Source organism: Canis lupus, chromosome 16 (assembly GCF_011100685.1).
Source record: "Canis lupus familiaris isolate Mischka breed German Shepherd chromosome 16, alternate assembly UU_Cfam_GSD_1.0, whole genome shotgun sequence".
NCBI classification, from domain to species: Eukaryota; Metazoa; Chordata; class Mammalia; order Carnivora; family Canidae; genus Canis; species Canis lupus.
The window spans coordinates 1,402,203-1,429,328 of record NC_049237.1 but is presented as its reverse complement, the minus strand read 5'-3'; the positions used below and the strand labels follow the sequence as shown (position 1 = coordinate 1,429,328).

At 45.6% G+C, this 27,126-nt stretch overlaps 2 long non-coding RNA genes across 21 annotated transcripts in view; one reads left to right on the top strand and one right to left on the bottom strand.

Annotated features, from left to right (window-relative positions):
- Nucleotides 1-27,126, bottom strand: part of LOC119877086 — an 82,088-nt gene that overhangs the window by 5,344 nt on the left and 49,618 nt on the right. The gene's annotated exons all lie outside the window — the stretch shown is intronic.
- Nucleotides 1,791-16,418, top strand: LOC106559822. 20 transcript variants are annotated; one of them, XR_005371167.1, is made up of 7 exons: nt 4,380-5,460; nt 5,665-5,756; nt 10,050-10,242; nt 11,869-12,069; nt 12,252-12,311; nt 12,778-14,299; nt 16,110-16,418. It is a non-coding gene; the product is annotated as an uncharacterized LOC106559822 (long non-coding RNA). The 20 variants fall into 20 exon arrangements; XR_005371162.1 differs by having other exon boundaries at nt 12,173-12,311; XR_005371163.1 differs by having other exon boundaries at nt 4,383-5,460; nt 11,869-12,311; nt 12,778-12,829; nt 14,200-14,299.

Genomic DNA, 27,126 nt, shown 5'->3' with positions numbered 1-27,126 from the left:
TTCCTTATTTTCTCTAGTTTCTGCATCTTATACTTTTATCAGACATATGTTGCACTCTTTTTAAAAATTTTTTTTATTGGAGTTCAATTTGCCAACATACAGCATAACACCCGGTGCTCAGCCCATCAAGTGCCCCCCTCAGATGTTGCAGTCTTAAATTCTATTTTACAGTCTTCTTAACCTTACTTTCATATTAAATGGGTTTGATCACCAAATTCCAATGTGTGCGTTTGTGTGGGGGGGGTGGTTTCCCCATACCACCAAGCACTTCTTCAACATCAACTGGGTATGCGACCTTTCAACTCAATTCTGACACTGCTCACCTAGAGATAGCTTCAGATTCCACACGTTAAGGGTTCAGTACCACAAGACTAGCTCCACTTCAGATACCAGTCACAGTCTGGTTGACTTGTCATTCTGACTATGAATCAGAGGTTCCCAGGGCCCCTTCCTTGGGTTGGATTAATTTGATAGAGCCGGTCATAGAACTCAGAGAAACTTAGATTACTGGTTTATTATAAAAGGATATAATTCAAGAACAGCCAGATGGAAGATATGCACAGGGCAAGTTATGTGGTAAGAGACACGGGGCTTCCATGACCTCTCTGGCATGCCACTCTCCCAGCACCGGCCATGTGTCTACCAACCCAGAAGCTTTCTCAATGTTATCCTTTGGGGGTTTTATGGAAGCCTCATTAGGTAAGCATGATTGATTACATCGTCGGCCATTGCTGATTCATTCAAACCTCCAGCCCCTCTCCCTTCCTCAGAGGTCAGGGGGTGGGACTAGAAGTTCCCACCCTTTATTCTTGGTTGGTGCCCCTGACAACCAGCCCCATCCTTAGGTGCTATCCAAGTCACCTCACTACCATAAACGCAGTTGTGGTGGTAGTGGGAAGGGGCTTGTTATAAGTAATAAGACACTCAGTAACCTTTATGGCTCTGAGGTGATTTCAGGAACTGAGAACAAGAGACCAAGTGTTATGACAAAGGATGCTCCCCTTGCTCTTATTGCTCAGAAAATTCCCAGGGTATTGGGAGCTATGAGCCAGGAGCTGTGGACAAGGGCCAAATAAATGAGAAATATATTTTGGTCATCTGAATGGCCAAATACATATTTCATATAAATCAAAATATCACAGATTGTTTCCTTCTTTCATCTCTTTGTGCTGTCTCTTGATAATTCCCTCACATCATCCTTTCTCTCTTCAGTGCCATCTAATGTCAAGTTTATCTTATTATTATTACATTATTATTTCAATGATCATATTTTTCAAGCTGCTATTAGAAAATGGTGTCCAGGGACACCTGGGGGGCTCAGCAGTTGAGCGCCTGCCTTTGGCCCAGGGCCTGATCCCGGAGTCCTGGTCCCGGGATCAAATTTCACTTTGGACTCCCTGCATGGAGCCTGCTTCTCTGCCTCTCTCTCTCTCTCTCTCTCTCTCTTTGTGTCTCTCATGAATCAATAAATAAAATCTTAAAAAAAGAAAATAGTGTCCAATCTGAAGTGTATACTACCCACTGAGTTTACTTCAATGACTATATTTTTCATTCTGGTGTTGGTTTTGTTGTTTGTTTGTTTTGGCATCTGTTCTGCAGTATCTTGTGCTTTTTAACAGAATTTCAAGTTGTTGTTCTATGCCTTTAATTACATGACATTATTGCTGAAGTGTTTGTGTAAATATGCCCTTCTTTATACCTGCTGACCATCCCTCACACGGATTGTTTGCTCATATGTTTTCTAATTTTGGATTGTGAGCTCCTCTTCAGCAGGGCTTTCCTTGTGACTTGGACTATGGTGGTGTTACTACAGAGAGATAGACTGTGTATCTAACACCTCAGAGGTATCACTGACCTAAAAACAGTTTAATTTTTGGCTGTGGATTTCTGTATCACATAGTTCACGTTTTGGACTCAAAACAGGGTCAAGAGGTAGGCACAGAATTCTTTTTTTAAAAATATTTTATGTATTTACCCATGACAGACACACACACACACACAGAGAGAGAGAGAGAGAGAGAGAGAGAGAGAGAGAGAGACACTGAAGCAGGCAAAGGTAGAAGCAGGTTCCCTGCAGGGAGCCCGACACAGGACTCAATCCCAGGATGCCAGGATCACCCTCTGAGACTAAGGTAGATGATCAGCTCTTGAGCCACCCAGGCATTCCAGGCACAGGATTTTAATATCTCAGGAGAAATTTTTTTTTTTTAACTCAGACCTCAGTAGGAAGCCTTGCCATTTCTTTGTGATAACAGCTGTTTTAGATCCATATAGAAAAGCAGCAAAACCTAAGCTCCTAGCAGTTAACAAATTTAACAATCTGCACGCCAACCGATCCTAGACTGCCATTAACATCACCTCAAGTGCTTATCTCTACTTATTTTCTTCAACTGGACATTTCCTTTTCATTATCTAGGATTGGCTGCACCATAATTTGCCTAAATCCTTATTTACATGCATTAAGGTTGTCTCGCATATTTCTCTAACTCTCATAAAAAATATCACCATGAATAGTCCTACAGGTATTGAGAATTATGGGTGTTGCTTTGTATCTTCCTGGTGTATGAATTTTTTTCTCAGCAGCATTCATCAACATCAGAAAGTCAAATTGTTGGCATCTCTCATACTGGGGATTTTCTGCCCAGGAAAGCAGAATAAAAAGATCTGTCAAGAGAGCATAGACTATGGTAAGAAAACCAATGAAATTATGAATCATAGATTCTGAAGTGGGTGAGGAGAGAAAACAAGATAACAGGAATCAGAATTAATAAGAAAGAGTCAGTGGTTGTAGGCCCCAGTGAAGTAGGATCAATTCAGTGATTACAGTGTAAGTTCAGGAAGTAGTAGTCAGAAAATGCAATGTATGTGTACATGATTTCAAGGGTGGGATAATTCTTGGGTCCTGGAAAAGACCAGGTATGGCCACAAGCAGCTGAAGTCCAATGGATGGGTGGATATTATTGATAAAGAAATCAAAGGAGAAGCCAAAGCATTGAATCTACATGGACACTGTGGATTCGATGGGATCATCTACATGGACACTGACGTCACTCAAGACGAAGGACTCAAGGGATCCCTGGGTTGCTCAGTGTATTGAGCATCTGCCTTTGCTCCAAATCATGATCCTGGAGTCCTGGTATCTAGCCCCATGTCAGACTCCACAATTAGTGGGAAATCTGCTTCTACTTCTCCCTTTGCCTCTCCCGCAGCTGTTTCTTTCCTTTTTTCTTTTTTCTTTCTTCTTTCTTCTTCTTCTTCTCCTCCTTCTTCCTCCTCCTTCTTCTTCCTCCTTCTTCTTCTTCCTCTTCTTCCTCCTCCTCCTTCTTCCTCTTCTTCTTCTTCCTCTCCCTCCCTCCTTCCCTCTCTCTCTCTCTCTTTCAATCTCTCTCTCTTGCTAACTTTCTCAAATAAAAATTTTTTTAAAAACGATGATGGATTCAAGACTAAGACTTTGAAATAAGCACAAATTATTCACAGAAAGAAAAGGTATCCATATCAGAAGTGTCAGGAAAATGGTGAGTAGCAAAGTTTCTATGGGACAAGAGATTTTCTAATTGGAGGACAGGAAAAGTGGTATGAAGGAGTCAGAAGAAACAAGGAAAATACTCTACATCCCCACCTCAAAGAACTGTAGAGTCTGGGAGAAACGGTCCCTATTTAAGACATATGCTAAGGAAGCAGTATTTTCATGGAAAATCCAGGTTACAGTTAAAGCCAGGAGATTCAAGAAACAGGAAATCAAGAAACTGTCTAAGGAAACAGGAAGTTTTCCAGGCATGCAGCTGGACCTCTTAAGGAATGCAATGGATGGTTGGGTGAAGTACGCAAGGATATGGATATTGGGCCAAGGAAGCACAATCAGAATATGATGGGGATAAGAGTACAGGAGAGAATACAGGACCAAAGGGGCCGATGATTTGGGTGATGGTCGAAAAACCCAAGAATAATAAGCAGAGAGAACTGCTACATCAGACAAGGGAAGGGCAAGGACACAAGAGTCTCCTAACTCACCTGACATGCAGTTGGGCATCTCAGGTAGTGAGCCAGGAAGGAAGCCCAAATGTAGGTACTGAGGACTCGGGAGCTGTTGGCCTCAGTCCTATTTCTGGCTACAGGGGAGGGTCAGGCAACACACCAAGGGACCCTGGGAACCAAGAAGAAAGCTACACTGTCAAGTCCTGTTCCAAAGCATCCCCACAAGATCCTGTCCAGAAACATGGGAGAGGGTCAGCTGACAGTACTCTGTGCATGCTGTGCACCGTCCCGCAGGCCTGCCTGCGACACCCCAAGTTTTGGCTCAAGTGTCAGTCACACCGGTTTGGAACCCACTGCCTGCCTATCTACTTCCCTGTCTGGCCTAGAGTATCCTTACAGGAAAAATAGACATAATATCACTGACCACTCCATGTTCATGGAGGGACCTAAGTGATGCACAAGGGCTTTGGAGAGTGTAGTAAGTTAACCAGCTGGAGGCATGCACGTCCCACTTTGCCCACACCTGCTTCAGATCCATTCTCTTGGTGCGCAGCCCCTGACTGCAGCACAGCCCTTTCACTGATCTTTGCCTAGTAAGGGGCAAAACTACAGGTTATCCCAAGGCCTAGGGACTCCTCGATATTTCTTCTGTCTGCTATTTCCTGGGGTCAGTCTCCAACCTCGCACCCGGGGCCCTGTCCCTGGCTGGTGAGCCCGCTGACACGCCCGGAGGGAGGGGCACACATATTTCATAATGGGCATTGAGCCAGGGGATGATGTGGGGCTGGCGTGGGACATAAAGACTGGGGTAAGTCTGAGCTTATGTCCAGTTACTCATTTGGTCAAGATGAGTAACTAGCCAAACGCCGTTTGGAGAAATGACCAAAAAGCTGCCTCGGATCTCCTGTTCTCGACCCCAGGCTCCACCTGCCTACTCTATTCCTTCCTCCTCTGGACCCTGCCCTCCACCTATCTACTCTATTCCTCCCGCCTCTCGTTGTCCTTCCTCCTCTCATCGTCATCCAAAGCCGCTTCCTCTTGTGTCCATTTACACCCCCAACACTCCCCAGGATTGTCCACCTCTCTCAACTCACAGGCCTACCTGTTTCCCTCCTGTTCCTAGTGCTTTCCTTTCTAGCCGCGCTAACCTACAGGTTTCCCCACGCACTCCTTGCTCTATTCCTTCCAAAAGGTCCAGTCCCCACTGTTTTTGTCTCGCTCCTGTTCCCTGTTTCCCCACTGTCTACTTTCCTCCTATTCCCACTCTCAGCCCCAAGAAGACTTGAAAGTCTTATCCTCCCCAACCTTCCAGCCAACTCCAACCAGACCTCCGTGATTCACAAATCCTATCCTGGAGAGATGACTTCCCTGTGAGTGGGCCGGTCCTGATATCATCCGGAATTGCCAGAACAGTCGATCCCCAGGAGCTTGACTTGGTGAAGGTTGGGAACTCAAGACAATGCCAATCAACATTTAGCTCGGAGGGTAAGCCTTTTCCATGATGGCGTTTTCACCCATAACAAGGTTATTGTACTATTCTCTGTATGTTACCTTCATCCTTGGAAATCGCCTTCAGATGCCGGAGATACCTTTAGCAAGATCCTTTTTTCCAGAAAACCTGTTTCTTTCCTCTCTTTCCCAATTAGCCAGCCTGAATGAATTCTACATTTATAACTGGTTTCTCCGTAGAATTTGGTCTGTGACCACAGAGCAAACAGCAAGACCAGGGACACAAGGTAGAGAAGAGTGAGTGGAAAACATCTCATCTGATCTCTACACGGGTGAGTCCTATTGATCTGCCCTGGATGAAAGTGAATGCGAGAATGGGCGACCCCTAAGAACTCACACACAGAGCACAAGACCCCTATTATAGACATACAAGGATTCAAGGTTCCCTGGTCTGGTTCCTCCAAGACTCTATTGTCCTGCACCCTAGGACTTGTAAAACGTACTAGGGATTTTCTGTTTTGAGAAATGCCTCCGGCAAAAAGGTGCGGGGGCGGGGGGGGGGGGCGGCACCTCCCATTATCTTGTCATCAAAGCTCTGAGGGTTGAACCTCTGGATCCCAGAAAAAGGCAGGTACCAAGCCTAGAAGGCAAGGACACATCCATATCCTCTCCAGATGATAGCATCAAATAAACTTATGGTGTATATTATATAATGTTCATTATAATATATTAACAATTAACATAATAATATATATGTATTTATCATATATATTTAAAGTTCTCTTAAACCAAGTACAGATTCAGTGGAATCTCAATCAAAATTGTAACACATATATTTGGAAACTTGATAAGCTGATTATCATTTCCACAGACAGGCAAAAGACCCAAGAATATCCATGACTCCCTTAAGAACTGGTAGGAGTAATTTTCCTGCCAGACACCAAGACTTACCACAAAAATTGTAGTAATTAAGATCGCATAGTATTAGTGCCAGCATAAACAAATAGATAAGTGGCAAGAAGAGTCCAGACCCAGGTTCACACCTACGTGGACACTTGACTGAAGACAAAAGTATCATAACAGAATGATGCAGATGGACTGTGTTTGCAACACATTGGTTCTTGGTCAATTGGATACTTATAGAGAAAAAAATTAAGCTAGATTCCTACGACATAAGCACACTCAAGGATCCACTTCAGGTAAAAATTACATCTAAATGTGAAAGAGCAAAAACAAATTGTGTAGGATCGCTCGGGTCATCAATGGCTATTGAGCACTGGAGACGCACTGTAAGGTATAAAATTTACACTGGATTTTAAACATAGTATCAACAATCAATAAAACATCTCAAGAGTATTTATATTGAAATGTTGATGATTTGGACATACTGGATTCAATAAAACATATTTTTTTAAAGATTTTGCTTATTTATTCACGAGAGACACAGGGAGGGAGAGGCAGAGACACGGGCAGAGGGAGAAGCAGGCTCCATGCAGGGAGCCCGAAGTGGGACTCGATCCCGGGTCTCCAGGATCAGGCCCTGAGATGAAGGCAGCGCTAAACCGCTGAGCCATCGGGCTGCCCATCCCTACAACATGTTTGAAATTAATTGACCTGTTTCTTTTTGCTCTTTTCATTAGATACTAGAAAATTTTGTGCCCAATGTGGCTTGTTTCATATTTTTATTGGACAATACTGACTTGAAGGTCATGTGAGAAAAATATTTTCACAGCATCAACTAGGAAAAATGTCTTGTCACTTAGAAAGCACGAAGCAAACCATACCCTGGGAACCTAAGTGTGCAGAACACACGGCTCCCAAAAGGGCTTATTATATCCCTATTGGATAAAGAACTCCAGCAAAATGGTGAAGAAAAGACCAGCGATACAAAAGAAAACTAGGAAAAGATTGGTAACAGGAACTTCACAAAAGAGGATATCCAAGTGACTGACGGGCATACAAAAAATGTGGCCAACCTCATTAGTCAATAGGAAAAAGCAAATCAAAATCATAATGAGAGGGGTGCCTGGGTGGCTCAGTTGGTTCAGTGTCTGCTTTTGGCTAGCCCTACTAAACCAATCGTATCTCTTTGGAAAACCCCATTTGGCTATGGTTGGTTCAGTTTTCTTCTTATATATTGCTTGACTTAAATTCCTAATGCCTTGTTAAGGATTTTTGACATCTGTGTTTACGAGGTTATTTATCTTTAGTTTTCTCTTTTGTACCATTTGTCTGGTTTTAGTGTTGATGTAATGGTAAACTCATCATGACTTAGGAAATGAGGTTTTTGGCTGGCTCAGTTGGTAGAGCATGTGACTTCTGATCTCAGGGTTACGAGTTCAACCCAGGTTGGAGGATGACGAGCTTTCTTAAAATTATTTTTTAATTAAGAAATAAAAATAGCCAAAACCAATGAGCTGGGAAATGTATCTTCCACTCCCGTCTAATGGAAGAGTTTGGGGAAGAGTGGTATTTTCTTCACTATAGGTTGGACCCACTGACCAGAAAAGACAGTTGAGCCTGGAGGCTATCTTGTGGAAAGTTTTTCGATTATAAATTTAAAAAGAGTTCTTTACAAATAAAATTTTTAAAAATAGACATAAAGCTATGCAGATTTTCTATTTCTTTTCTTTGTTTTCCTCTTCTGGTCAGTTCTGGAAATCTACACCTTCAGAGAACTAATCCATTTCATCGAAATCTTCACATTTCTATTGGTTGCTTTTCCTCCTGGCTATGGGTCACATTTTCCTGCTTCTTCTACTGTCTGCTTTTCTAGTACTTTTCAACCGATGCTGTCCTTTGCGAATGTTCTATTGCTGAGTGCTGGATTTGGCTGTGTTTCTTTCAGACGTGCTGGAAATTCTTCCGGGAGGCAGTTTGGCCCCGTGCGGATCCACCTGAAACTTCCAGAGCTTGTTTGGAAGCCGTGTTAGGATAAGGCTAAAGCAACCTCTTCTCTAAGCTAGCGGAGTCCAATTACTGAGATGTAAACTTCTGAGGGCCTCTATCCAACCCTTTCAACTAGGACGCTCTACCCTGTGTGCTCACAACAACATCCTGTACACATTCTGGGTGTTGCTGGGCTCACAGCGTTGCCGTCGTCCCTTCACCGAGTTCCTGCCTCTTAGTGCTGCCCAAGACTGCAGGCCTTTCCTTACACATCTCTGGCTCTCACTCACTCTCCCTCCTTCCCCTCTCTCCAATTTTCTGCTCCACAACTTCTCAGCTGCCTCACATTCCTGAACCTCAGTCTGTGTCTCCTCACCCAAGTCCTGTCACCTGCTCATCTTGGCTTCTGCTTTCCTGCATATTTCTCCAAGCAGAAAGCTGGAGCAACTGCAGGGCTCATCTCCTTTGCCTCCCTTTTCACAAGGAGTCATAGTGCAGGGCTACTCGGTACCCAGGGCCTGCATTTAAAAATCTTGTTTTATTTTTCTAAGCTCTATTTGGTGTCTCTGTTCTCCTTATGCGAATAGACACTCCCTCTGTCCGGGAAGCAGATGTAGGGCAGGGGATTGGTGGCAAGATGCTCTCGTACCTAGTATGCAAAAGGCATGTTTGCTGCTGCTGAGCCGAGTGGGTGGGACTTGCTCAGAAGTCTACATATTTAAACATGTCCTTCTTCAGTTTCTATCCTACATTACAATCAGGTTGTTGTAATCAAAAAACTAAAACAAAACTCATGAATGAATGTGCACTATAGGCACAGACACAGGAAACTTATGTTTCTCTTTTCTTATCTTTAACCAAAGGAATGCCCAGCACTTAGTATAGCTGTTTAATCTTGGTTCAAAAAGTATACAATCTTGATGGATTCTGATTTTTTTAAAGATTTTATTCATTTATTCATGATACACACACAGAGGCAGAGACATAGGCAGAGGGAGAAGCAGGCTCCCTGCAGGGAGCTCGATGTAGGACTTGATCCCAGAACCCAGGGATTGCAACCTGAGCCAAAGGCAGATGCTTAAACACTGAGCCACCCAGGTGTCCCGAATTCTAATATTTTGTGATGTCAGTGGCCACAAACGTAACTGAAGATCTCGCCTACTTTAAATCTTTTCACTATTTTCATCTTCTTAGGTTCTGTCAGCAGCAGCTTTATATCACTGTTTATACAAAAGAGGAAGGTCCTGGCCTACGCTTAATAGCACGTGGTGATTCTATGGAGTCTAACCTTTCTTGCAAGGTTATCTTTCCTTGCACAAATCCATTATGTGCTGGCCTTTCTCAGGCAGCTCTCCACCTCCTAAATAGAACAAACCTAAAGAACCCTGTTGTCTCTGGGCAGGAGGACAAAGCTCCCCCAACCATAGAGAGTTGGTCCAGTCCTAGTTTATAGGAATACTACTATATCATAAGACCGAGCCTGTTGTAGGGTTTTCAATCACCGCTGTTTGAAGGTCTGCCCTCATGCTGGAGTGCCTCCAGGGCGTGGTTCCAGCTGCTGCACAGCAGCTCACCATCATGCAGTGCTTATCTCCTGGGTAGTTAAGACCTTTTTTACGATGTGGATAATTTTCATGTGTTTCTTCAGGAAATTTTCATGCATTCCTTGTCAGGTGAATTCCACGAGAGTTGTTTGTTGTTAATGTGGGTGGCATGTTTCTATTACATTTTTCTAGAAGTTGATTTCCCGGTTAGCTGTCTCTGCGCCTGCTTCTAATGGAGAGGTTGGGACAGGATTCAAGAAAAATCTGCAACTTCAGACACTGGCTGAGAAACTAGAGGACGGGGCCGTTATGTTTTTCTACACTCCAGTATGTTCAACGCATCATCTGAGTTTAGATAAACACTGATGGCCTGGAATGGCCTCAGGTAAGCAGAAGCTCGCCCCCTACAGTCCCTCGGCTGGGGGGTCCTGGGCTGGGCTGGGACCCCATAATAACGTGGGGCTGCAGGGGAGAGGAGATGAAGCCACAGTGACTCCCACCTCCCTTCAGAGTCTCCTCGGAGCCCCAGGCCTGTGTCGGGGGAGGGCGGCCGGACCCCTGGGCGCGGGCCAAAGAATGGCCAGTTTCACAGGAGACTACGACGGTCTCGCTAGTTCTCCCCGAGCTAAGAGTGCGGCTCCTGAGCACAATGATGCTTCCTCTCGACTCGGGCTTTGTAAGATAGTGAAGACTTCAAAGGCTCATGTTTGAGCCTTGCTAGAAAAAGGCACCCAGCTGTGGCTCACCAGAAGCAACAGAGGTGCTTCTCTAGCTCAGCTGCGGTGTGAGCCAGGGTGCTTGTTTCTGAATCATGTTCAGGTCTATGTAATGACGTCAGCAGAAGAAAGCTCACAGTCCTAACTGAGATGATCTCCAGGCAGCCAGCCAACATTTACCAAACACCTCTATCTTTCCGTACTAAGCCAGGTCCTGGCAACGGAGAGATGGACCAGATATATTTCTTGCTCACAAGTGACTTTCATGTAAAGAAAACAATTTAGCAAAGTGTTCTGGGAACTATAGATGTGGAGTAGACCATGCCTCAGAGAAAACTTGGGCGAGGAGCTACAGGGTCCAGACGGGTTTTACAAGATTACACGTGGGCTCATTATAAATCGGTTTTCCCAGACAGACACAGGGGAAAGAGCCGTGCAGGCTAAGGACAAGGAGCAGCAAGAATTAAAACAAGGAGCCACTCAGTAGGTAGCGGGGTTCAGGAAACTGCCCAGGTGTCTGTACAGCTGTCTGGACAGATGTGTTCACGACTGTGTCTCACACGACACACGTCCTGGACTGTGCTGTGTCTTGAATGAACGAACACATAGATGAATAGATGCAATATTGAGTGTGAGAGAGGATGGGCTCTGCAGTCAAAGTGTAATATAGGAAGTATCTAGAGTAGTCAAATTCCTCGAGAAAGGAAAATGGTCCTTGCCAGAGGACACAGAGCGCAGGGGGCCATGGGAAGTCGTTCCGTGGGGATGAAACAATTCTGGAAATTAGTTTCACACGAGGCAAATATGCTTAAAATTCCTGAATCACATCCTCAGAAATGTTTCCAATGGTAAATCTTATGTGAACTTTACCACAATGACATTTTCTAAAATCAAAAACTGTGAAGTCCCCATGTTACATTCATTAGGTTCTCGAGTCTCTATTATCCCACCTGTAATCAGGGACAGAGAAACTTTTTCAGATTTTTTTTTATTTTAAAATATTTTTTTTCAATTTTTATTTATTTATGATAGTCACAGAGAGAGAGAGAGAGGCAGAGACATAGGCCGAGGGAGAAGCAGGCTCCATGCACCGGGAGCCCGATGTGGGATTCGATCCCGGGTCTCCAGGATCGCGCCCTGGGCCAAAGGCAGGCGCCAAACCGCTGCGCCACCCAGGGATCCCTTTTTTCAGATTTGAAACCTCGTCCGTTTCCCGAGCTAGATGGGGAGAGTTTTGATCCAGGCAAGGGCTTGATATGGGACAGGTCTCTGACTCCTCCCCAAATCTCTTTTAGCCAATGACTGTCGAAGGGGCGGTGCAATCAGGTCCCTAACCTGCTGGGCCTGCCGCCAGAGGGTCCCGTCCAGGCTGCTGCAGGAGCAGCCCCAGGAACCAGGCCGGACCTCGAGAAGCCGAGGGAAGGGGAGTCGCGGGCTTCAGGCTTCGGAAAGAAGCGAGGCAGGGGAAATCCCTTCTGGAAGGAGGGGTTGAGGAGGTAGCTCCATGTGCCCAGTGGCTGCTATCCTCGGTTTTACCACTCTGGATTGTGAGGTCCTCGCGAGCTGAGCTCCTAGTTACCCCCGGATAATGCTCAGCAGGTGTCTGGCCGAGGGTGAGTCTTCAAGAGGGCGGGACATTAACGCTGTGATGTGAAGCTCTGCCGGTGTTTTTCTACAGTTCACACAATCACCAGAAAGCCCGTGTCTTGGCACCAGAACCTGGAGGAACCTGCAGAAGGTAAGTCCCGTGGTTTGGGAACAACACTGAGGTACAGCACAGACAGGCAGCTGGCTGGAGAGACCTTTCAGGGTAGTGTTACCTTGGGCAACACTCTGAGCCTCAGAAAGCTGGACTCACACTCACGAAGCTCACAGGACCGTCAAGCATAGGGCCGTCCCATTAACTGTCAAGGCCAGAAAAATCCTCCTAATGGCCTTCCCAGGGCATTCATATATTCAGTTATCAAACGTGGAGCTGTTCCCAGCAGAGGTCCTGAAGTCATTTTAACGGACTTCCAAGCCTGGTTCTACCACTCGTTAACCATGTGACTTTGAGCCAGTAATTTTAAATGTCTCTGAACCTACCTTCACATAGTGGTGAGGTTAGACAACATCACGTAAGTAACTCAGGACCTAGAATAATATTGTCTTGCCGATCTGGAAATGCGACTGTTTTTCATTAATACCATGTGATGGTCCCTCAGATGGGGCCGGGAGTGGAGACCTCATACCGTGCCGATGGAGACAGACAAGTAGGTAAGGAGTAAAATGGGAATGGCAACAACAGAACACACGCATGCCCCTGGTCAGACAGTGTGGACTTCTGGGAAGGCTTCCTGGAGGTGGAGGTGGAGAAGCTCAGGGATCAAAGACCAGGAGGACATTCTGAGTTCTATGGAAAGACAGAGGAATGAGAGATGCCAGCATGGCCCAAGATATGGCGGTAGTTTGGCCTGGCTGGAGTATACAGGTGCACGGGGCAGTGCTCAGAAACAATGGAAGAGAGGTCTTCGGTGGAGAGCACCATCCTTCCCGGCGGGCTATCCTCCCTCCCTCCTTGGAGTAGAATTTGATGCAGGAAAGATACGAGGTCGATATAGGAGCACGGGGGGTAGGCAGGTGGGGTGGGCAGGAGGAGGGAGGACTCCATAGCAGAGTGGAGACAGACAAGTGAAAAGAGCAGTAGAGCGTCGGTAGAGGAAGTGAGGATGCTATCTGTCCTGGAGAGGCGAGCCCAGCTCGAGGAAGGGAGAGGAGGTGGGGCCTTGCAGCACTAAGATAAACAGGCAGCGAGGGACCTGAACGCTAGCCAGGATTGCCATGCTAACGGCTTATCCTAAGGATGCGCTCAGCCGGGTGCCATGTCCTTCGTTCTCAGCCATCTCGCTGTAGGTGGATATTGGCCCCAATTTACAGTTGAGCAAAGTGAGGCCTGGAGAAGTTAGACCACCTAGTTAGGCTAGTAATGGAAGGGCCAGGAAGGGCTGACTATGAAGCCCAGGTTCCTGCCGTTGTCAGGCTGCCGCCCTCCAAATGAGACTTGGTAGGGGGGAAGCTGAAAACGAAAAAAACCTGTGCAAGTCCTCAAGCTAGGGAGTGACAGGCACGTGTGGGCTTGGCAGCCCCAGCTCTTGCAGGAGGGAGGATGTGGCCTCTTACAACCCTCCCCCGCACTCCGTCATGGCCACATTGGCCCCGCTTGCTCCTGCCTCAGCGCCTTGGCTCTTGCTTCCTGTCCGGTGCTTCTGTCTGCCCCTGCCTGAGGCTGGCTGCTGCTTGGCATCGGGAGAGGCCTCCCCTCGCCGTCCCGTTCTAGAGTTGCCAGCCCTGCCTGTACCTCACCGTCGGGTTCGCTTGTCCCCTTGTGTAGCATGTCCTCTGTCCCCCCAGCCAGACCACCAGCTCCAGGAGAGCAGGTACCGTGCCTGCCACACTCTGCTCTACTTGCGGGGTCCAGGAGAGTGCCTGGCACAGAGATTGTGCTCAACAGATATGTGTTGCGAGATGAGGGTTGCAGGCCCTTGGCAGGCCCCCGAGGCCAGCTGCTGAGGCCGGGCCGAAGGACCCAGGAATTCTCGGCCCCAAAGCCTGCTTCCCTCAAGACTCATGCCTCTTCTCCTAGCCAGGTTCCTAAATCTTATCCACCAGGCCGCTCAGGGGCCACGGAAGAGATACCCAGACACGCAAACAGAAAGCCCAGAAATTGGACGGGACTCTGAGGCCTAGGTAAGCATGGCTCCTTGCCTTGGAGAGGCCCAGGGGCAACAGAGGCTGTGGCTAAGAGAATGGTATAGGAGGCCAGACCGCCTGGCTTTGACCCCTGGCTACCACTTACTAGCTGTGTGACCTTGGGGGAGTCATCGAAGGTCTTTAGTGCTTGTGGTTCCGCAGTGGAGCAAAAATGGAGATATTACAGCATGAGGCCGTGTGTTCACGGTGCCCAGAGCAGGCCTAACCCACAGCAAAACACACCCCCTTTGATTGGAGAGGCTCCAGGAGCGGTGAGGAGCCCGGGAAATGCAATCGTCAGCAGTCTCTCCCGAGATGACATAGGGCTTCTGGTGCTAAGACATTTCCGAGAACTTCCTGCCACGCTTGTCTCTTGTGTTGCTCCCGTCTTTCGTCACACGGAAGGTTTCCGTTTTGAAGTCATCAGATGTGCCGGTGTTTTCTTTTTTCTTTTTTTTTTTTTTTTTTGTGCCGGTCTTTTCCATCCCGGGGTCTGGGCGCTGTGCCTTGCTTAGGAAAGCCTGCAATATCCAGAGGAGCAACACGACTGGCTTTCCTTTTGGGCTTTTCCTCAAGTTGTCGTGTCTTTTGAACACGTGGCTTTTAGGCCATCCGTGCCTTTTGCCCCTGAGGTGAAGCTGGAGATGCTGATGCTCAGCTGGCTCAGAACTTCCTTCCCTCCCTCCAAGGCACCGAGTTCTGGCGCCCCCTGTCTCCTGGGGCTTACTGCTCCTCAGCCTCCTCCTGACGCCCAGCCTCTACTCCTCGGGGAGGTCCTGCTCATCCTTCAGGAGCAGCCAGGAGTCCCCTGCTTATAAGGTCCCGTTAAGGAACGTGCGCCCCGTGCTCTCCACCCTGCAGATTAGGGCACCTTGCCCGTGTTCCTCTGGAGCATTGCATGCCTCCTGTCCCCCACCATTCAGCCGGATTCCATTACCAATGGAACATGGTGGCTCTGGAGCCAGAGAGCTTGAGTTCAGATCCCAGCTACCGCACTTTGGGGCTGTGGGACCTGAGGAGGAATGGAAAGCAGAGCTCATAGCGTGGCCACTGAGCAGTCCCGGGCTCGTCCCGGCCCCTTGGTTTGACCCAGTTGTCTTCCTCTGCTGTGGGTGCACCCTTCCCAAGGACGGCCCACATCCTTAGCTCTTGCCTTTCTACCTTTGTACCGTGTGGTCCGGCCTTCCTCCCGTTTTCTACAGCTCCTGCTAGGGCATGTGTCTCTGCCACAGGGCAGCTGCAGGGGGATTGGGGTAAATAGCTCAGTTCTAATGAAGGGAGGGAGGGAGGGAGGGGGTTTGAAGGGGAGGCAAGAGAAAGGAAGGGTGGAGGAAGAAAGGAGGGAAGGAAGGGAGGAGGGAGGCACGGAAGGAAGGAGGGAGAGAAGGAGGAGGAAGGGCATAGGAAACAGCTGTTCATTTACTCTAGCTTCTATTTGCCTGTGGGCCTGCACCCCGGGGAGGGCAGACTGGGAGACCAGAGGGTCCAGCAGGGAAGCCCCACCCCCACAAGGGTTGCTGAGCCTGAGAGAACTCCATCAGCCCCAGTGGAACTTTGGGCTCCGTCCCCCCCCAGGCCAGAGCTGACCTCGCCCGGGTCATGCAGACAAACCCAGTCACAAAGTGGGGACACTGGGAAAGCCACACTCAAATACCTCCAACTTCTGCCCTCCTGGTAAATTTGAGGAAAATGTATCCTTTCAGGCAATTGTGAAGGTTAATCTTACAACTTCTCTAAGTCGTATGTGTCAGCGGTGCTGTTGCTTCTCTGTGTAACCACGTCAACCACGTCCATTCTTTCATCCCAGGAGCGTGTGCTGAGCCCCTGGGGTGCGCTGGCCCAGGCCCCACGGACTCTGAACCCAGGTTGCCCTCCCTCCCCGGGGGTTGCCTTCTGATGCCCACCATCTCCTCTCTGGGTCAGCCCGGAATGTGACGAGCGCAGGCTGAACCGTGTCAGGGTGCACAGCGACATTGCGCCCCACAAGGCTAAAGCGTGGAGCTGGCGAGAAGATGATCGCCTCGCGTCGTATTCAGCGCCCACCTCGGTCTCATCCCTGAAACCCAGCGTGTGGGCTGTGTGGATAAATAAAGATGACTTTCCAGCGTCAGTCTGACCTTTCCGTTGTGGAGCCTCACATTTTTCTGCCGGCACGCCCTGGTTCAAGTCCTTCATCTTGGGAATCCCTGCGTGGCCCAGCGGTTTAGCACCTGCCTTCGGCCCAGGGCGTGATCCTGGAGTCCCAGAGTCGAACCTCAATGGAGCCTGCTTCTCCCCCTGCCTCTGTCTCTCCCTGTCTCTCTCTGTGTCTCTCATGACTCAATATAGAAAATATTTCAAAGTACATAGTGTCCATCTGAAGTGCATACTTCCCACTGAGTTCTTTATTTCAGTGACTCTATTTTTCATTCTGGGGTTGGTTTTGTTGTTTGTTTGTTTTGGCATCTGTTCTGCAGTATCTTGTACTTTTTAATAGAATTTCAATTTCTTGTTCTAGGTCTTTAATTACATGAAAGTGAAAAAAAAATAATTACATGAAAGTGTTGGTGTAGTGTTTGTGTAAATATGCCCTTTTTTATAGCTGTTGACCGTCCCTCACATGGATTGTCTGCTCGTGTGTTTTCTAATTTTGGATTGTGAACTCATCTTCAGCAGGGCTTTCCTTGTGACCTGGACCATGGTGATGGTCCTACAGCATGATAGATTTTGTATCTAACATCTCAGAGGTAACACTGACCTAAAACCAATTTCATTCTTGGCTGTGGATTTCTATATCACACAGTTCACATTTTGGTCTCAAAACTGGGGCAAGCAGTAGGCACAGGATTTCTCTGATTTTGTTTTAAGATTTTACTTCCCCACGAGAGACACAGAGAAAGGCAGTGACACAGGGAGAAGGAGAAGCAGACTCCTTGCAGGGAGCCCGATGTGGGACTCAATCCCAGGTCCCCAGGATCAACCCCTGATCCAAAAGTAGATGCACAGGTGTTGAGCCACCCAGGCATCCCAGGCACAGGATTTTAACATCTCAAGGGAAATTTTTGTTAACTCAGATCCCAGTCAGAGACCTTTCCAATTCTTTGTGATGATAGTTGTTTTGTCCCAGATAAGCAGCAAAACCCAAGCCCCTAGCCAAATTTAATAATCTAATCACCACCCCATCCTAGACTGCCATTAACATCACCTTGAGTGCTTATTATCTCACCTTATTTTTTACATCTGGACATTTCCTTTTCATTATCTAGGATTGGCTGCACCATAATTTGCCTAAATCCTTATTTACATGCATTAAGGTTGTCTCGCATATTTCTCTAACTCTCATAAAAAATATCACCAGAATAGTCTTACAGGTATTGAGTATTATGGGTATTGTTTTGTATCTTCCTGGTTGTATGAATTTTTTTTTCTCAGCAGCATTCATCAACATCAGAAAGTCAAATTGTTGGAATCTCTCATACTGGGGATTTTCCACCCAGGAAAGCAGAATAAAAAGATCTGTCAAGAGAGCATAGACAGTGGTAAGAAAATCAATGAAATTATGAATCATAGATTCTGAAATGGGTGAGGAGAGAAAACAAGATAACAGGAATCAGAATAAGAAGAAAGTAAGAGTCCAGTGAAGTAGGAACAATTCAGTGATTACAGTATAAGTTCAGGAAGTAGTAGTCAGAAAATGCAATGTATGTGTACATGATATCATGGGTGGGATAATTCTTGGGTCCTGGAAAAGACCAGGTAAGCTACAAGCAGCTGAAGTCGAATGGATGGGTGGATATTATTGATAAAGAAATCAAAGGAGAAGGCCAAAGCATTGAATCTACATAGACACTATGGATCCGATGGGATCATCTACAAGGATACTGACGTCACTCAAGACAAAGGACTCAAGGGGTCCCTGGGTTGCTCAGTGTATTGAGCATCTGCCTTTGCTCCAGATCATGATCCTGTAGTCCTGGTATATAGCTCCATATCAGACTCCACAACTAGTGGGAAATCTGCTTCTACTTTTCCCTCTGCCCTTACCCCAGCTTGTTCTCTCTTTCTCTTTCCCCTTCCTCTCTCTCTCTCTCTCTCTCTCTGGCTCTATCAAGTAAATAAATATTTTTTAATTACAAAAGATGATGGACTCTAAGACTTTTAGATAATCACTAGTTTTTTTCCAGAAAAAGAAAAAAAAGCATATCTAGATCTGGAGTGCCAGGGAAATGGTTAGTAGCAAAGTTTCTATGGAATAAGAGACTTCCAGATGAGGAAGAGGAATAATGGTTTAAAGGAGTCAGAAGAAACAAGGAAAATACTCTACATCCACACCTCGAAGAACAGTACAGTTTGGGAGGAACGGTCCCTCTTTAAGATATATTCAAAGGAAGCAGTATTTTCATGGAAAATCCAGGTTACAGTTAAAGCCAGAAGATTCAAGAAACAGGAAATCAAGAAACCGTCTAAGGAAACAGGAAGTTTTCCAGACATGCAGCTGGACCTCTTAAGGAATGCAATGGATAGTTGGGTGAAGCACGCAAGGATATGGATATTGGGCCAAGGAAGCACAATCAGAATATGATGGGGATATGAGTACAGGAGAGAATACAGGACCAAAGGGGCTGATGATTTGGGTGATGGTCAAAAAACCCAAGAATAATAAGCAGAGAGAACTGCTACATCAGCCAAGGGGAAGGGCAAGGACACAAGAGTCTCCTAACTCACCTGACATGCAGTTGGGCATCTCAGGTAGTGAGCGAGGAAAGAAGCCCAAATTTAGGTACTGAGCACTCGGGAGCTGTTGGCTTCAGTCCTATTTCTGGCTCCAGGGAGGGTCAGGCAACACACCAAGGAACCCCGGGAACCAAGAAGAAAGCTACATTGTCAAGTCCTGTTCCAAAGCATCCCCACAAGATCCTGTCCAGAAACATGGGAGAGGGTCAGCTGACAGTACTCTGTGCATTCTAGGTGGAGGTGGCTGAGCAGCCCTGGGATCAGCTTGGGGTGGCTCCGGCACAGGCTGTGTGTGGAGGGGGCTGCAGGGCCAGGAGCGTGACTCCAGTAGCACAAGCCTGGGAGCACAGGGCGCCAGGGACACAGCCCAAGGTCCCTCGGCTCCCCCCGGGACAGGCTGAAGCCAGGAAGGCACAGGAGAGCAAGGACACTCCTGCATCCAGGTGGAAAAAAAAATTATTGACCAAGCAGCACTGGAAATTTCCAGGCGAAGTCAAGGGATTTACAGTATACACAATCAGAGGATACTCCCCCTTGTTTTTTGTTTTTTGATTTCTGTTGCTTCCCCCCCTTTTTTCTTTTCTTCTCTTTTTCCTTTCTTTTTTCCCTTTTTCTCCTTTTTCTTTTCTTCTTTATCTTCTCTCTTTCTCTCCTTTTCCCAATACACCTTTTTTTGGCCATTCTGTACTGAGCAAAATGACTAGAAGGAAAAACTCACTTCAAAAGAAAGAATCAGAAACAGTCCTCTCTCCTACAGAGTTACAAAATCCGGATTACAATTCAATGTCAGAAAGCCAATTCAGAAGCACTATTGTAAAGCTACTGGTGGCTCTAGAAAAAAGCATAAAGACTCAAGAGACTTCATGACTGCAGAATTTCGAGCTAATGAGGTAGAAATTAAAAATCAATTAAATGAGATGCAATCCAAACCAGAGGTCCTAACAAGGGTTAATGAGGTGGAAGAATGAGTGAGTGACATAGAAGACAAGGTGATGACAAAGAGGGAAACTGAGGAAAAAGAGACAAACCATTAAAAGATCATGAGGATACACTAAGGGAAATAAATGACAGTCTGAGGAAGAAAAATCTACATTTAATTGGGGTTCCTGAGGGCCTGAAAGGGACAGAGGTCCAGAATATGTATTTGAACAAATCATAGCTGAAAACTTTCCTAATCTGGGAAGGGAAACAGGTATTCAGATCCAGAAAATAGATCTGCCCCCTAAAATCAATAAAAATCAGTCAACACCTCAACAATTAATACTGCAGCATGCAAATTCGAAAGATAAAGAGAAGATCCTTAAAGCAGCAAGAGGTAAGAAATCTCTAACTTTTATGGGGAGAAATATTAGATTAACAGCAGACCTCTCCATAGAGACCTGGCAGGCCAGAAAGGGCTGACAGGATATATTCAGGGTCCTAAATGAGAAGAACATGCAACCAAGAATACTTTATCCAGCAAGGCTCTCATTCAGAATAGAAGGAGAGATGAAGAGCTTCCAAGATAGGCAGGAACTGAAAGAATATGTGACTACCAAACCAGCTCTGCAAGAAATTTTAAGGGAGACTCACAAAATTTCTCTTTAAGAGGAAGTCCAATCCACAAAAACAGGGACTGAATAGGTATCATGATGACACTGAACTCCTATCTTTCAATAGTAACTCTGAACGTGAATGGGCTTGATGACCCCATCAAAGGCGCAGAGTAAAAAAGCAGGACTGGATAAAAAAGCAGGACCTATCTATTTGCTGTCTACAAGAGACTCATTTTAGACAGAAGGACACCTACAGCCTGAAAATAAAAGGTTGGAGAACCATGTACCATTCAAATGGTCCTCAAAAGAAAGCAGGGGTGGCCATCCTTATATCAGAGAAACTAAAGTTTAACCCGAAGACTGTAGTGAGAGATGAAGAGGGACACTATATCATACTTAAAGGACCTATCCAAGAAGAAGACTTAACAATCATCAATATATATGCCCCGAATGTGGGAGCTGCCAAATATATTAATCAATTAATAACAAAGTTAAGATATACTTAGATACTAATACACTTACACTTGATGACTTCAATGTAGCACTTTCTACACTCGACAGGTCGATAGGCCGTCTAAGCACATCTCCAAAGAAACAAGGGCTGTAAATGATACACTGGGCCAGATGGATTTCACAGATATCTACAGAACTTTACATCCAAATGCAACTAAATACACATTCTTCTCAAGTGCACATGGAACTTTCTCCAGAAGAGACCACATTCTGGGTCACAAATCAGGTCGTAACCAATACCAAAAGATTGGGATCGTCCCCTGCATATTCTCAGACCATAATGCCTTGAAATTAGAACTAAATCACAACAAGAAGTTTGGAAGGATTTCAAACACGTGGAGGTTAAGAACCATCCTGCTAAAAGGTGAAAGGGTCAACCAGGAAATTAAGGAAGAATTAAAAGGATTCATGGAAACTAATGAGAATGAAGATACAACCATTCAAAATATTGGGGATACAGCAAAAGCAGTTCTGAGGGGGAAATACATCACAATACAAGCAGCCATCCAAAAACTGGAGAGAACTCAAATACAAAAGCTAACCTTGCACCTAAAGGAGCTAGAGAAAAAACAGCAAACAGATCCTACACCCAGCAGAAGAAGAGAGTTAATAAAGATTCGAGCAGAACTCAATGAAATAGAGACCAGAAAAACTGTGGAACAGATCAACAAAACCAGGAATTGGTTCTTTGAAAGAATTAAGAATATCGATAAACCATGAGCCAGCCTTATTAAAAAGAAGAGAGAAAAGGCTCAAATTAATAAAACCATGAATGAGAAAGGAGAGATCACTACCAACACGAAGGAGATTCAAATGATTTTAAAAAAATATTATAAGCAGCTATACGCCAATAAATAGGGCAATCTACAGGAAATGGACACATTTCTGGAAAACCACAAACTACCAAAACTGGAACAGGAAGAAATAGAAAACCTGAACAGGCCAGTAACCAGGGAGGAAATTGAAGCAGTCATCAAAAACCTCCCAAGACACAAAAGTCCAGGGCCAGATGGCTTCCCTGGGGAATGCCATCAAACGTTTAAAGAAATCATACCTCTTCTACTATGGTTGTTCGGAAAGATAGATGGAATACTTCCAAACTCGTTCTTTCAGGCCAGCATCACCTTAATTCCAAAATCAGACAAAGACCCCACCAAAAAGGAGAATTTTAGACCAATATTTCTGATGAACATAGACGCAAAAATTCTCAGCAAGGTACTAGCCAATAGGATACAACAATACATTAAGAAGATTATTCACCATGACCAAGTAGGATTTATCCCCGGGATTCAAGGCTGGTTCAACACTCATAAAACAATCAATGTGATTGATCATATCAGCAAGAGAAAAAACAAGAACCATATGATCCTCTCAAGAGATGTAGAGAAAGCCTCTGACAAAATACAGCATCCATTCCTGATCAAAACTCTTCAGAGTGTAGGGATAGAGGGAACATTCCTCAGCATCTTAAAAGCCATCTACGAAAAGCCCACAGCAAATATAATTCTCAATGGGGAAGCACTGGGAGCCTTTCCCCTAAGATCAGGAACAAGACAGGGATGTCCACTCTCACCACTGCTATTCAACATAGTACTAGAAGTCCTATCCTCAGCAATCAGACAACAAGAAGAAATAAAGGGCATTCAAATCAGCAAAGAACTCAAACTCTCCCTCTTCGCAGATGACATGATACTCTACATAGAAAACCCAGAAGACTCCACCCCAAGATTGCTAGAACTCATACAGCAATTTGGCAGTGTGGCAGGGTACAAAAGCAATGCCCAGAAATCAGTGGCCTTTCTAGACGCTAACGATGAGACTGAAGAAAGAGAAATTAAGGAGTCAACCCCATTTACAATGGCACCCAAAAGCATGCACTACCTAGGAATAAACCTAACCAAAGAGGTAAAGGATCTCTACCCAAAAAATGACAGAACATGTCTGAAAGAGACTGAGGAAGACACAAAGAGATCCATGCTCATGGATCCGAAGAATTAATATTGGGAAAATGTCAACGTGACCCAGGGCAATGTACACGTTTAATGGAATCCCTCTCAAAATACCAAGGAGTTTCTTCAGAGAGTTGGAACAAATTATTTTAAGATTTGTGTGGAATCAGAAAAGACCACGAATGGCCAGGGAAATATTAGAAAAGAAAACGACAGCTGGGGGCAATACAATGCCGGATTTCAGGTTGCGCAACAAAGCTGTGCTCACCAAGTCAGTGTCGTACAGGCACAAAAAGAGACACATAGTTCAATGGAACAGAATAGAGAATCCAAAAGTGGACCCTCAACTCGATGGTCAACTAATATTCAACAGAGGAGGAAAGACTATCCACTGGAAGAAAGACAGTCTCTTCAATAAATGGTGCTGGGAACATTGGACAACCACATGCAGAAGAATGAAACTAGACTACTCTCTCACACCGTAAACAAAGATAAACTCAAAATGGATGAAAGATCTAAATGTGAGGCAAGAATCCATCAAAATCCCAGAGGAGAACACAGGCAACACCCTTTTCAAACGTGGCCACAGTAACTTCTTGAAGATTCATCGATGAAGGCAAGAGAAACAAAAGCAAAAATGAACTATTGGGACTTCATCAAGATAAGAAGCTTTTGCACAGCAAAGGATACAGTCAACAAAACTAAAAGACAACCTACAGAATGGGAGAAGATATTTGCAAAAGACGTATCAGATAAAGGGGCTAGTTTCCAAGATCTATAAAGAACTTATTAAACTCAACACCAAAGAAACAAACAATCCAATCATGAAATGGGCAAAAGACATGAACAGAAATCTCAGAGGAAGACATAGACAAGGCCAACATGCACATGAGAAAATGCTCTGCATCACTTGCCATAAGGGAAATATAAATCAAAACCACTATGAGATCCCACCTCACACCAGTGAGAATGGGGCAAATTAACAAGACAGGAAACCACAAATGTTGGAGAGGATGCGGAGAAAAGGGAACACTCTTACACAGTTGGTGGGAATGTGAACTGGTGCAGCCACTCTGGAAAACTGTGTGGAGCTTCCTCAAAGAGTTAAAAATAGATCTGCCCTATGACCCAGCAATTGCACTGTTGGGGATTTACCCCAAAGATTCAGATGCAATGAAACGCCGGGACACCTGCACCCCGATGTTTCTAGCAGCAATGTCCACAATAGCCAAACTGTGGAAGGAGCATTGGTGCCCACTGAAAGACGAATGGATAAGGAGGGTGTGGTCCTTGTATACAATGGAATATTCCTCAGCCATTAGAAACGACAAACACCTACCATTTGCTTCGACATGGATGGAACCGGAGGGTATTCTGCTGAGTGAAATAAGACAATCGGAGAAGGACAAACATTATATGGTCTCATTCATTTGGGGAATATAAAAAATAGTGAAAGGGAATAAAGGGGAAAGGAGAAAAAATGAGTGGGAAATATCAGGGAGGGAGACAGAACATGAGAGACTCCTAACTCTGGGAAACGAACTAGGGGTGGTGCAAGGGGAGGTGGGCGAGGAGTGGGGGTGACTGGGTGATGGGCACTGAGGGGGGCAGTTGACCGGATGAGCACTGGGTGTTATGCTATATGTTGGCAAATTGAACACCATAAAATATAAATTTATAAATAAAAAAAATTTTTTCAAAATGAAATTAATATGGTAAGAATTCTGGGGTCTCAACTGGAATTTATCTGAGTCCAAATATCTTAAAAGATCTTTTTTGGGGAACTACTTTTATTTCCAGACAGCCTGTGGCCAATCTCAGATGGAAGTGGGATAGCTCCCAAGACCAATAATTTGTCAAGTGCCAAAACCTGTGCAATGGAATGGCATTCTGTCTTCTGCCAGCCTGATAGTTGAAGCATATGGGTCTCATGTCAGAACCTCCAGATTTGCACTGAACATGATCCAGGATTTCCTGACAGTCTATGTGAGATATAGGATTTTGGAGGGAAACCGTCTAGGATCTGTCAAACACTCTTGTTTTACTAGATTTTCTCATCTTTATCACCAGAAAGCAATGTGCCTGGAGCATATTTTCCAAAATCTCCTGGGTATGTATAAACTATCTTCTGTTAGCCTTGTTGCAAAAGTTAGCTGAGCGTATTCTAAAAGACACGGTCTTGGGAAGCGTATTTAGCTGCAGATGATGTACCGCATCTTCCAGTTTACTTCTTACAGAACTAAGTAGAAGAGATAAAAGAACTGCCCCTTAAAGTCATTTATACTAGGATTCAAATTCAAGAAAAAGATAGAGTCGGGGAAGGGGGATAAGCTGTCGATGATGGTCCTGGCTACACCCTTCACTGAGTGATTAAAAAAATCATTTTGCTGTATCGACTGGTGTCAGACTTAGTGGTAGTAGGCCCAGCCACACAGTGATGAATGGGACAGGCTGCAGAGGCCAACAGCACTAGATTGTTCCCTGATCAAAGGAGCGCCACTGACTAGAAGAGCTGTGGTCCCTACGGACTGGCCAGGGAGATATATGGTAGCCTACAGTGAGGTCTGTCCATTAAGGGCAAAAAAAAAAAAAAAAAAAAAAAAAAAGGTTTTCTATCTCAAAAGATTTATTTATGTTTTAGAGAGACAGAAAAAGAGATAGAGAGCATGAGCAGGAGGAGGAGGGGGAGAGGGAGGAGGAGAGAACCTCAAGCAGATGTCCCACTGAGCTCAGAGCCTGATTTGGGGCTTGATCCCAGGACCCCAAAATTGTGACCCAAGCAGAAACCAAGAGTCAGTTGCTCAACCCACTGAGCTACCCAGGGACCTCAAAAATTAAATTTTAACCCTGGGATTCCAATCTGAAGGATAGACCATGGAACCTAATTCAGGTCATCATTTTCTCAATTCTTTGAGGAGTGTCGATAGCTAACATCCTAGAAGCATAGGGGAGAAGTTAAGTCATTGCTTATGATGCAGGTGTGGGGGCATGAGGGCTTAATTTTCTCATGAAATCCTAGTTGAGGAATTAGAATGAAAAATTATGAAATTATCCAAAGGGTAACTAGTAAGTTAGAAGCGAAACACATGATGAGACAGAAGTACTACTTACTGCGGACTAGGACCTGTTCTAAGTGCAATACTTGTGTTAAGTCATTTAATCCGGGCAGCCCCAGTGGCTCAGCGGTTTGGCACTGCCTGCAGCCCAAGGCGTGATCCTGGAGACCCGGGATCGAGTCCCACGTCGGGCTCCCTGCATGGAGCCTGCCTCTCCCTCTGCCTGTGTCTCTACCTCTCTCTCTCTCTCTGTGTCCCTCATGAGTAAATAAATAAAATCTTTAAAAAAAAAAAAAGTCATTTAATCCTAGCAAGTGGCTTCATTATTGTCCTAATCATTGATGGGAAACCAAGGCACAAAGTGGTTAAATAACTTGTTTGAAGCTAATAACTGGTAAAACTGGGGTTTACACCCAGGCCCTATGGATTTAGGGCCTGAGGTGTGTAACCTGAAGAGTAGCTGAGCCATATGAGTGGCAGGAGTGGGTCTTTGTCCGAGCATGGGGAGAGGTAACCTGCCATTGGCCACAAGTGTCCCTAAATGTACTCCTTGTACCTACAAGAAATGCAAAGTCCTGACCACCCTCTATCTGGGGCCACCCCTCAGGATTGTATTTGTCCTGAGCAACTCTGAGGGATGAGGAGACGTTTCCTCCTAGACACAGAGCCAGCCTGTCTGCTCTTGCTCTAAAACTCAGTTTTCCTCTCTGGGAACACACTCATGAGTGTACAGGCTGCATGCTGAGGTCTTTGCAATGTTCCTGTGGAATGAGGTAGGCATGAGAACCAACATGAACCGACCTGAAGCTCTGGATGCTTCTGCCATGGGTAACCAAGTCTTAGGTCACTGACCCAGAAGTCTTGTGTCTTCTGCTGGCATCTGTGAAACGGGAACAGGCTAGCTTGTCACCTTCCGGTAGCGAAAAATCCCAAACCATGCTGTTTCTGACACACAGATGGCAGTTATAGAGCAGAGGGACTATGTCACCTCTGAGCTTTCTTCCCTACTCACCATCCATTGGTCCAAGGGAGCATCATCCCAGTTCTCAGCGATATGG